This window comes from Phascolarctos cinereus, unplaced genomic scaffold (genome assembly GCF_003287225.1).
Source record: "Phascolarctos cinereus isolate Bilbo 61053 unplaced genomic scaffold, phaCin_HiC Scaffold_5;HRSCAF=322, whole genome shotgun sequence".
Lineage (NCBI taxonomy): Eukaryota > Metazoa > Chordata > Mammalia > Diprotodontia > Phascolarctidae > Phascolarctos > Phascolarctos cinereus.
Window position 1 is genome coordinate 394,899,708 of NW_027555958.1, and position 12,360 is coordinate 394,912,067.

The window sequence follows — 12,360 nt, forward strand, 5'->3', positions numbered from 1 at the left end:
CTGTTAATTCACCATTACTGAAGTATAATTGATTCATTTAAATTCATCAAACACTTAACAAGTATCTAGCAAATGCAGCACACTCTTGACTCAGATGATCATAGATTTAGAGGTAAAAGGGAATATAGAGGTCAAGCACTCTAACTATTTCAATTTTCATATGAGTAACCTGAGTCCCAGAGAAGTTGTGATTCGCCCAAGATCATATGAAGAGTAAGCAGCAGAAATAGTATTTTGAACTAAGCCCCTCTGACTCCAAATTCAACACTCCTCTGTACCACATTGACTAGGTCTAGAATGAAACACTAAAGCTTAGACAAAATATAGTCTTTTACTGCTCACAAAGCTTACATTTTAAAGTAGGTTCAAATATGTATTTGAATGGAAAAAATGGAAAAAAAGTGATGACAAATATTCATTAAGGTCTTATGGGAAATAGCCATTAAAATCTCAAAGGATCACAAGGACAGTTCTGGAGGGTTTAGCCTTTAAGGCTGGCTTTCAAGGATAGACAAGAAATCAGTGGGTGAGATTGGAAGGAATATCTAGAAACAGGAAAATCATGAACAAAGGAACATAATACCATAGGCAGAAAAATACAGAGGAGGTGTCTAGTTTGGCTACAGTTTGAAATGTGAGGATATAATATATATTTTACAGTTTCCCTGTGCATGTGTGCATGTTTATTTCTCTGGTGAAATGTGTGGCTAATACTGTGTTATACTTGATTTTGTTATGGAGGTAGAAAGATAAGCATGTCTCAAAACAGAGAACTGATAATTGATAGTCTGTGACTATTAAAGAAGTGTCTGAGCTCCTTGAGATGGGGGACTTTTTTGCCCTTCTTTGTATCCCCAGCATATAGCATATGTAGTACATGGTAGAGAGTAGCCACTTAATAAATTCTAGTAAAGTGACAATTGTTCCAGGGAATAAAGGAATATAAATTTGTGGTTAGCATCAGCATCTTAAGACCAAAATCACTCTGAAAGTGTTCTTTTTTATTCTAAGTGACTTGATGGAGTTGAGATGTTTCAAAATCAAAAGCCGCTCCTTTTCTGAATTTCCTCAGTACTCTGTACCTCTTCAATAAATAGCTACTTATTCAGTGTATTTGTACATTTTATCTTACATCTTATCGTATTAGTATATTTCACATTTAACTTTGTATTTGCATATGTCTTAATCAGCTCTCCAACTGAAATATTTCACCAATTATGCATCATAAAGCTTTTATGTTTAACATTTGGTCCAGTGGATAGAATTATGATGTCCAACTGGCTTCTACAGGCAAAACAGATTATAGTATGAAGTAAAGAATTAAACAGCTAAATGATCAAACCTCTGAGGTAAGCCTTTACATGGAAAGTTTTGACATCAACTTTCAGAATAACAGTGGAGAACCAAATATGTCTCATTCTTCCACAGGTCCTTTCCCATAGGGAAAAGGCCTTTGAGTATAATTCCAGCCATGTAATTCACATTAGATGCATTCCATGTGATCATTACAAAGTAACATAAAATAATCCTTTGCTTAATGATCATGGGAGGTAGCTAATAGTGATGAAATAGCCCCCTCCTTTGGCCATTTCTAGATTTGGATTAAAACAGAGAAAGGATTTTCTCTTTCATTCCCTGTAGGTAGTGTTGACAATGTACTAACAAATATACAGTTAAGAATCAAGCACAAAGAGTGATAATATTGGAGAAAGGAGCTAACCTCTCCAAATGGGGAGAGTCCATTGTTGTTTCCTCCAATCTGGGTTCTCTTTCCATTGAAGTTGCTGTGTTACAGAAGTGGGGAGGAGAATGGAAGAAAATAAACGTTCATATAATGTCGACTAAGGGCCAGGCTCTGTGCTAAATACATTACAAATATCTCATTGGAGAAGCCCTGGTTTATAGTTCACAAATTACACTAGTTTTCCAGATGAAGGGACTGAGATGGAGAAAGATGAAGTGACTCATCCACAATCACCGCCTATAAATCAGCGTGCGAGAAACTAACAAAACCGGAGAAAGGCTATTCAAAAGATCTCACTGGCCATCTAGTCCAAGCCTTATCCCCAAGGAATGCCCATTGTAACATGCCTGAGCAGTATTCAACCAGCTTCAGCTTGAAAACCTCTAACAAGAGGGGTCCATCACCTCTTGTGGATGTCCATTCCCCTATCTAATTGCTAGGAGGTGTTTTTTTTTTTTGGTGGGGGGTGTTGGTTTTGTTTTTTTTTTTCTCTTCCCTCAATAGCAGGCTGAAATTTTATGTACATAGGTTAGAAAATAGCAAAATATGGTGGATTCTGAATTGATCAAATGAATAGCTTTCTGATTGTTAACTTGGAAGGAGGCCCCCAATACAGTGCCCCTAAAGATCTATCCTTGACCCTCTGCACTTTTATACTTTAGTCAACAATGTGACTGAAACCAGCCATGGCATGCCTATCAAATTTACATAAAATACCAAGTGGGAAGGTTTGGAGAGACTGGGGAGGGGTTTCTTGTTTAGGTATTGGTTGGATTGTAAAGAATGTTTGACACAGAGGGACAAGCAATGACTTTGTATTTGCAATATCTGGCTTCAAATCTTGCTGGTCACTGAAACCTGGCCTCTCTGGGCTACAATTTCTTCTTCTGTAAAAAGAAACATTTGTATTCAGTGGCCTCTAAGGTCCCTTTCAGCTCAAAATCGATGATCCTATGATCCTACAGGCTGATTTCCTCTGAAGTAAATTCAGAAATTGTGGGACTATTGGATTCCATAAAACCTGAGGTTTGAATTTTTAAATAATAACAATTATGGTCACAATTACAATAATTATAGCAAAGATTTATAGAGCTCTTTAAGGTTTGCAAAATGCTTTACATATATTATCTCATTTTATTCTCAAAGCAACCCTGTGAAGTAAGTGCTATTATAGGTTTGCCTGTTTTAAAGGAACAAATAGGTTTGTTTGCTATAAAAAAAAAATGTTAGCCATCCTCCCTTCAGTTTTTATTCATTTAAATAATTTAATGTTTAATTTTTTGTTGCTGTGCATTAAAATTTCCCTCTCCCCTTTCAATTTTCTGCAGTCATGTCTTAGTTTTACCATATTTTATTATTTATAGGGCTGTCTATTGAGTGTAACACATTTTTTCTCATAAAGTTGTCTGCCTAATATGGAAGACCTACATATCAAAGGCAAAGTGATCACCTGATGTTTGTGACAAATTTCTTGATCTGTGAGCCTGTTTCTTATGATGAATTGTCCAGTGATATTCATCTTTCACTTGCAGCAGCTAGGTTATCTTACGAGTTTTCACAGTGTTCACTTTTTTTTTTCTGTCTCCTCAAGTTTAAACATTGTGTTAAGAAGAGCTGACATATTTGATAAAAACATGTCTAAGTGGTCTTTTAAGTTACTCAATATTCCCCTGCTACTTATACTTTGATCACAGTCTTGTCATTGTTATCCTGTAGCAACCCTATACCCAACTGTCAAATCTTAAACTGTATTAGAAGAGGCAATTGCTCACTCACTATTAAAGTCTACTTTGAATGATCTTGTGTATGATTCTATTAAATGGATAGAGGATTGTGTTTCACAGGATAGAGATTTACAATGAGGTTCACATTCTGTACTTTTTACACCATAGCCAAAATGAATTTGAAACATTGCTTTTGCTCTCTTTATGTTTGTGAATAAGATATTCTTATACTAAGAACTATTGCAAAAGTCCAGGTCCACATCACTTCACGCCTGGACTGTTGTAATAGACTGTTTGTGGATCTGCCTCTCAAAAGTCTCTTCTCACTCCCACCCATTCTCCACTCAGCTGTCAATAATCTTCCTAATGTGTAGATGTGATCCCATTCCAGTCACCCTATTACTTCCAGAATTAAATATTAAATCCTCTGGCTTTTAAAACCCTTTGTAATCTGGGCTCTTGCTAACTTTGCATATGTTACAATTTACTCCCCTCCAGCTACTCTACAATCCAGTGATACTGGCTTCCTTGATTGTTTCTCCCACATCTCTCCATCTCTTGTTTCTGGGCATTTTCTCTGGCTATCCTTAATGCCTGAAATTCTGGTCTACCTCATCTCCCCTTTCTGGCTTCCCTGGCTTGGTCTCAACTGAAGTCCCGTCGTCTACAAGTTTTATGTTTTCTTCAACCTTTGTACCTTTCCTCTGTTGATCACCTCTAATTTATCCTATGTGTATCTTGTTCATACATAGTTGTCTGCATGTTGTCTCCCATATTAAAACGTGAGCTTCTTGAGATCAGAGATTTGGTTTTTGTTGCATTTCTTCGTATCTTCAACACTGGCACATAATTCCTGGTACTTTATAAACGCTTGTTGACCAGATCCTAGAGGCTACTGCTGAAAATTTAGTATGTTTTGATTTACTTTGCTTATTATGGAATCCCTACGGATGCTGAAACCAGTATGTCCATGCCTATAGGTTTTCTAAAACTTAATAAATATACCACAGCAATATATTTTTTTAGTTTAGACCTGAGATTTCACTGGTAAACTGATCTTTTCATGTAGCAACTCCTCTACCAGGCAGATGGTGTAGCAACGGATACAGCACTGGGCCTGGAGGCAGGAAGAACGGAGTTCAAACCTAGCTTCAAACACTTACTAGTTGTGTGACCCCACAAGTCACTTAACATCTCTTTGCCTCAGTTTCCTCCAGTGTAAAATGGGGATAACAGTATTGACCTTGCAGTGTTGTTGTGAGGATCAAATGAGATATTTGTAAAAAGCATTTAATGCATTGCCTAGCACACAGTAAGTGATATATAAATGCTTATTTCCTTCTTCTTCTCATCTCTCTACTACAGAAGATTCACAACTGGTCCATAACTTTAAGTCTTACAGCTTGGGACATGGAGAAGTGAATGACCCATGAACACAGAACTACATTTGTCAGTATATTGTGACAATATATATAGTCACAGAATTATATTTTTAAGCAATGTATGATTTAAAACAGTTTTCTTGACTCCAAAGCTGGTCTTCTATGCATAATGCCACACTGCATTTTAAAATCAAAAAATAAGGAAAATTAATCCCTTGATTATAGTCAATTCAACTCTATACCTATAAAAGGTTAATATGGACATATATAGTTTTTTATTATACGTCATGAATCATATGTGTACATACATATTGCCTCCCCCTCTTAAATGCCTTGAGTAAAATGCTAATATTTATTAAGCTGAGAGAAAACATAGAAATTCATTTTTCAAAAAATTACCCATCATGAAAGGCTCCAGGTAATCATGAAGCATATTAAGTGATTATTAGCATCATAAATTTCTATGATGCATTTCAAAATAAACTTTTAATTATGTCAGATCAAGGACAATTTTAGCATCTGTTTTCCACATAATCTTTGGATTAGTAATAGGTTGCTTCCATAGACAAAGTGACATTTTAGCCAATGGGGGGGTGAACAGCATGACATTTCTGCTTTCTGTTAACATCAAAGTGACAACTCTGTCCTTTCATCAAGGTTTACACTCTGTAGGTAGGGTGATGATCCTTAACATACATTCATTATTTACAAAGTAAAGAAAACCTATCCACAAACAGATGAAGAGATGACTTTATCTGTTTATAAATGATGTTGAACCTGGATTAGCTTTTTCAGCCTTGAAGGTCAATTCACAGCAGCACAGTGCAAATTCCTCTGCAATCAGACCTGGTACAAAAATGATATCAACTTGTATAGTGCATTGCATTAGAGGGATTTATCTCAAAGGGCAGCTGCAAGAAATGTATTGGTCTTGGGACAATGGGCAAGTAATTTAACCTCTCAACATCCTCAGGCAACCCTCCAAGTTAGAGAGAAGCAAATGTTTTGTATTTTTGTGGGGAATTTCTGCACTTGGAGAGCCCCATACCGATCACTGCAGGCCCAAACCAACTCTCTTATTTCCCCGAGGGATGGGGAGCATGCACCTCAATCAGAATAATAACATTTGTATTACTTACCTCCCAGTCTTTTTGCTGTAGCTATTCCTCTTCAGAAAGCACTGGACTCACAGTTTGGGTCCCTCAGGGATACCTATCCCTTCCCATTACAAGTACTCTGTGAGCCTGTACTACTAAAAGTATACCTCATAAGCCCCCACCAGTATACCGTTACACACAAACAGTTCAAAGCAAACACATTTATGGAGATAGTGCCGTAAACACCAGCTTAACAAAATATCCCCTCCATAAACCTGCAATGTACTTTTCCAGAACTATTCAGTATCAAAAGGAAGAATGGGTACACATATAAAGTACAGTAGTACATATAAGTACAAATAAAGAATAAATGTGGACAAGTTAACCCACACTTGCAGAACTGCAGGGCCCACATGGCTTTTCCCTGCTCATTGTGCAATTATATCACTTCTGCTCGATGTGGCTTTCTGCTGGACAAGTCACTTATTTAGGTTGCCTGAGCCTGTTCCTCTCTGCAGCTCAGTTCTGAATTGCTACTTCTGTCTCTCTTACTGACTTCTAGAAATTATACTACCCAAAGCCATGTCCTAGCTCTCCTACTGAAATCTTTAGAGTGTCTCTGGCTTTTTAAATAGAAACTATGACCAATGATCTGTGCTTAGCTAGATGATGGTCAACTGTCCTCTGATACAATCAAATCTGAGAGAACTTCTCAACAAATGTAAGGCTCTCTTTAAATTTCATTTGTATTAAAATGTCTCATTGTCTTTGCACCTACTTTTTGTATTCCACATTAACTGGGCTGGGGGAAAATGAATTGATCAGGGGTATTTTGATGCTGGCAGCTAGGTGGCACAGTTGATAGAATGTCAGACTTAGAGTCAGGAATACTCCTCTTCACAAATTCAAATCTGACCTCAGACACTTACTAGCTATGTGGCCCTGAACAAATCAATTAAGCCTGTCTGTCTCAGTTTTCTCAACAACAAAATAAACCAGCAAAGGAAATGGAAAATCACTCCAGTATCTTTGCAAAGTAAATAAAATGGGGTGACAAAGAGTAAGACATGACTGAAAAACAACACAACAACAAAAATAGGAATAATAAACCTTATGTGATTTCCCTTACAGAACTATTTGACAATCAAAAGAGACCACGTGGGTAAAGCACTTTGTAGCTGTGAGGAGCTAGATGAATGTAAACTTTAATGAGCTCTAGGATTATTCCAAAAGTCCTAAACTTTCCGAGAAGTAGTTTTAGCAAGAATGGTCATCATACAAAGAAAGAAATCATAAAGTGCATAGAACCACTAAAATGAAAAAAAAATACTTAGACCATTTGTTTTTCTATTTTCTTTCAGATACTCCTAAAAACTGAGAAGTAGGTGATAATTCTGGATGTCCAAGCTACTCTTTGGAGTAGACAATCTGCATATATTTTAGATTTGTTCATTGCTATGAGCAAGCAGAAATGCAAGGAAATGGTATTTGGCAAGGGTAACAAAACAGCTTTTCTTTGAGGCTTTGATTCTTCTTCCCTGAGATTTAACTAGTTTTTTCTGGCATTTGAGGAAACCACCATAGGCTCATGACTTATATGACCATAGATACAGAGTTGGGAGGGAAACTTGAGGCCATTTAATCTAATATCTTTAATTAAAAATAAGGAAACTGAGTACCTAAAAGGACATATGATTTGTCCAAGATCAACCAGTTTATAAATATGAAGGGCAGGATTTGAACCCAGTTCCTCTAATCAGTTCCCTGTGCCCTGTGGACACAAAGCCAATAGGTGAGAGAGATCTTGGCACATAATCTAGATGATGGAGTAGAGAGACAGAGATCACAGACCTTAGGATACCCTGAACACACGACTGGAGAGTTTGCCACCAACAAGGCAAACAAAGCCAAACTGAGCCACATGAAATCAATTGAGGGTTTGGGTAAAGATCATTCATCCTCTAGATAGGATGGAACCCTTTCCTTTATGCAATCTAGAATTCCTAGACTCCTCAAACCATGGAATGAGGTGGTGCTTGGGAACATATTAGGTGGCATTATGGAATGGCACAAAAAGATACATGAGTACCTTGACTAGTGGATGCAGGAAAGAATGTGCCTTCAGTCTGGTGAGTCAACAACTAGCCTAGGAGAGGAAAGGAATAGGTCAGCAGTAGCAGCCTCCTGCCAGGAAAAGAAATTGAAGATACCACATTAAGGTGCATGAAAAGAAATAGCAAAGAACCACGAGTTCTGCATAGTTTATAGTTGATAGTGGATTGGGGAGAGGAGGTAATCCTCCAATATGGTAGCCATCCTTGTTTAAAGCTATATCTGCTCCACCCCTCCCCTAGTTACAGCATTGCTACTTCCCAAATCAAGATGATGTGGTTTTAAAAATTATTTTATGTTTTTAACTAAAAACTACATGGAGGGGGTGGGGCTCACCAGGGACAGTCAGGGTCAGTGGCGGGGGAAGGGTGGGTGTCAGCAGCAGAATTAGGCCGGCAGACCTGGCAAAGGTGGCCTATAAGATGGGCATGTAGGACTACAGGAGCCGCAGGCTACCCCAGAGGGAGTGCCTCACAGTGGAGAATGAAGCACTCAGCCAGAATGCTCATGAGGCTGAAGCCAGGCTTGCAGCCAAGAGATGCCTGAGCTGAGACTGGAGAGATCCTCATGAAGGAGCTGGAGAGAGAACAGAAAGAGGCTTCTGATGAAGATGAGCACATGTCAGTAGGTAGTCACAGAAGCCTGATTGTTGAAGAGAGGCCAGAAAAGGACTTTGTTGAGAAGGGATCTCCTAATATGCCCAACTTATCAGCAGCCACATTGGCCTCTTTGAGTGGAACCTCCTCTTGGAAAAGCAGTCAGGATACCTCCATCTCTGTGGATACAGAGGCCTCCATGAAGGAAATCACTCCCTAACTGAAACTGAGGAGAAATACCAGAAATCCATGAAAAGACGAACTTCATGTACCTGGTTGACACCCTAAAGGATGCATTGTTGGAACTGGAAGAACAATTGGCTGAATCTCAAAGACAGTATGTAGAAAAAAAAAAAAGAATTTGAAAGGCAAAAACATGGCCACATTGTGTTACAATTTCAATTTGCTGAAGTAAAAGAAGCCTTAAAACAAAGAGAAAAGACACTCCTGAAACATAGCATAATCAACACCAATGGAGAGCCTCGGGAGAATCTAAGTAATGTGAGCCACCTAGGATCTCCCAAGATGTCACTACAGGAAACAAATGCCCTAAAGTCATCCAGTGATGGGACATTTGGAAGAGCCAGTGAAGTGAAGGTGACCAGTAAGAATGTGAACAAAGTGCAGGAAAACCTTACAGAATTCTGAGCTTGAGCAGCTCCAAGCATTTTCTGCAGGGGGAGGTGTGTATACAAAGGTTCCTGATGGGAATGCAGAGGCAGAAAACTCCCTGCAAGACGATGCCATGGTGCCAGAAACACTAGCCAATGATTCAACCTATGTGTTAGAGACTCATTCTGTCCCTGAACATACCAACAAGCAGGTTGAACCCAGTAAGGGTGGAAACAGACTGGGGGCTAGTGTAGAATCCAATCACCTCAATGATTTAAAGAGTAATAATATTGATTAGAACCAGGAACCTGTGGGGAGCCTTCATTTTCCAGGTGATGTGATTAGCCAGGATAGGTACAGTCCCTTAGATGCTCAAAACGAAAAGAAAGAATTAGTAGAAAAGTAGAAAGAGGGAAAACCAGAGGAAGAAGGTAGCAGGAAATTAGCTCATGAAACTGATCTTTTGGGGACACCAGATAATAAAAGAATAGACACAGTGATTGAGGAACTAAGTAAGAATCATTCAGAAAGCTTGCTTGAAGGGATAGAAGTCAAAGACAGGATGCAGGTAGACAAAGAAGCAGATAGCAAAAGGGCTAAAGATGGAGCAGTTAGTGGGGATGAAAAAGGTGCAAGTCTCATCAAAGAGGAACAAAATAAGGAGAAAGAAAATGAGTTCATAAAGGAGGAGTAAATCCAGACAATTCCATCTTCAAAACTCAAGAGCTGTCAGCCAGAAAAAATGGGCAAGAGGGTCACAACTAGCAAAAACAAATGCTCTGATCAGAATGTGCCCACAACTGAAAGAGTTGTGGATGACTCCTCATCCAAAAAGTAGAAGAACAAGAAGAAAATAAAGAAGAAAAAAATCATCCCCTGCAGACTCTTCTGAAGACATTAAGAAAGAGTTGGTCTTCCAAAACACAGAGGTGGAGGAGGAGAAGGAGGAAGTGAAATTGGAGGCCAAGAATCAAGCCCAAGATGTCCTTGGCAAGGTGGTCCAAGAGGAGAAGCCAGAAACAAGGACCAATCTCGACAAATACGTGGATTGAGGAAGCCAAAGCTTACTTAGATGACAAACCAAATCAGGAAATTGATAAACCAAATACTTCTAAAGGAGACATAGTTAGTTATGGCAAAATATCTGAGCTTGACAATGATGCAGCCCATCCATCAGGAGCTGGTGGCAAGGGAGAGGTCAGTCCTTCAGAGGTTTCTGAGGCTAGAAGCATAAAAGAAGAGTCCATTCCTGCAAAGAAAGCAATGTAGCAATGCCAGATGTCCAAACTGGATAATAAAGGAGCAGAGGGCAGCAGCCCTGAAAATCAAGATGTCCCATCATCCCCTAATAATAGTTCTTCCTCTGAGAGTATGGAGGAAAACTCCAAGTAGTCAGAGGAGCAACCCGAGACAGCTGAGGAACCTTTATAAAGCAATATCCTAGACATCGATGAGCTTGAATACCCAGTGGGCAGCTTCAAGGCAGAGAGCAAAGAGGATGCACAGAGTAGCACCAGTAAGGGGAAAGATAAAGAAGAATACACTGTGTGATGAGTCAAGGCAGGAGGCTTACACCAGCTGATGTAGTGGGAAGACAGCTAGAAGGGAGAAAGGCACTTTGCAGAATAAGTCACATGATAGGAAAACTTCAGTGTTTTCTTTCCTAGTGACAATCCTAGAGTCTAGGTTGGCCTGCATGCACTGTGTGGGTGGCAGTGACCGAATCATTCACTACTCTCAATCACAAAGATCTCTGTAGGCACCTATTTAATCTCTTGGAAGGTTCAGTTAATCCTGTTTGTCATCTAGATTTTTAAAGAGGGGGCATGGCTCTATTACCATGAGCTCATGTTGAAAGAATGACCAGAGCACCAAATAACTACTATTAATGTTCATTGCTTTAGTTTCCAGTTCAAAGCCAAGGAAGCCTCCATTTCCTTCATATCTGCTCTAAGCCTGTAGACACATGTGGCTATGATTAGCCACGTGTGACAGCATTCTGTTGTAAAGACCAAACAGCCCTTTACCTGTAACTGACTGATTCTCACGTGGATTTCTCTGCTTCCAATGCCTACTATTTATTATCCCTCATATATTTATTTTAATGGGCACATTGTGACAGATACCACAGATGATTTCAAGGCAATAAGCCGTCAAACAATCTTTAGGTTACTGAGTGATAAGGTTTGTGCATTATGGAAATGAAAGTTCATTTAGACAATGAAGCTCTGATACCTTCAAGACCTGAAGGAGTCTTAAGATCAGATTATACCTGGACCTGCTGATCTAGGCACTTAATCCTAGATCAAGCCTTGGGGGACATATTACCAATCATTCTTTGATACATATATATATTTTTGTTTATTTGTTGGGGGGGAATTATTTCATTTTATGTGCATGTTACCTATCTGATGTATTTTATATACAACACTATTGAGATAGATATGTTTTTTTCCTAAAAAAAGATATTTGTTTAAATTCATTTCCTACTACTTTTAATTTCTAACAAAATCCCACTTTTGAAATGATAGCTTACCTTTAAAATACCCTTTATCCTTTTAGCTAATCCTCCTTGAATGTCTAACCTTCATTAACAAGTGCTATCCAAAAGGTATAACCATCACTGTGCAGATTCCTAACTCCTAATGAGCAAGAGAAATTGTAGACAGATGAATCATTTTTGACTGCCACCTTCACTATCAACCCAGTTTTGCTGGTACGTTCTGAATTTGGTCTGTGTGTTTGCTGCATAATGAAATGTTCTTTTAAAATGTGTTTTAATATTAAAATCAAAGTGAACTCATACATGAATGTCATTGCCATATATTTGGACATGGTATGTTGTTTTTATAGCTGTTACAAAATCATTGAATACAACCAGACCAAAGTTATCAACATTTGAGGTGTATATGATAAACATTACATATAATTGAAGGCATTTTATAATTAAGAAAATAAAAAGTACACGAAAAGTATCCTACAACAACTATTAGAGAAATGGGGAACTGTATATTAAAGAATAAGGAAACCAAATTAAAATCAATTAGGCTGTCATTATAATCAGACTTGGGAAGAAGCTGCAAATGTTGGGGG

At 38.4% G+C, this 12,360-nt stretch overlaps 1 pseudogene; it reads left to right on the plus strand.

Moving 5' to 3' along the window:
• The first annotated feature begins 8,028 nt into the window (after positions 1-8,028).
• Positions 8,029-10,818, plus strand: LOC110206779 (leucine-rich repeat flightless-interacting protein 1-like; annotated as a pseudogene).
• The last annotated feature ends 1,542 nt before the right edge of the window (positions 10,819-12,360 follow it).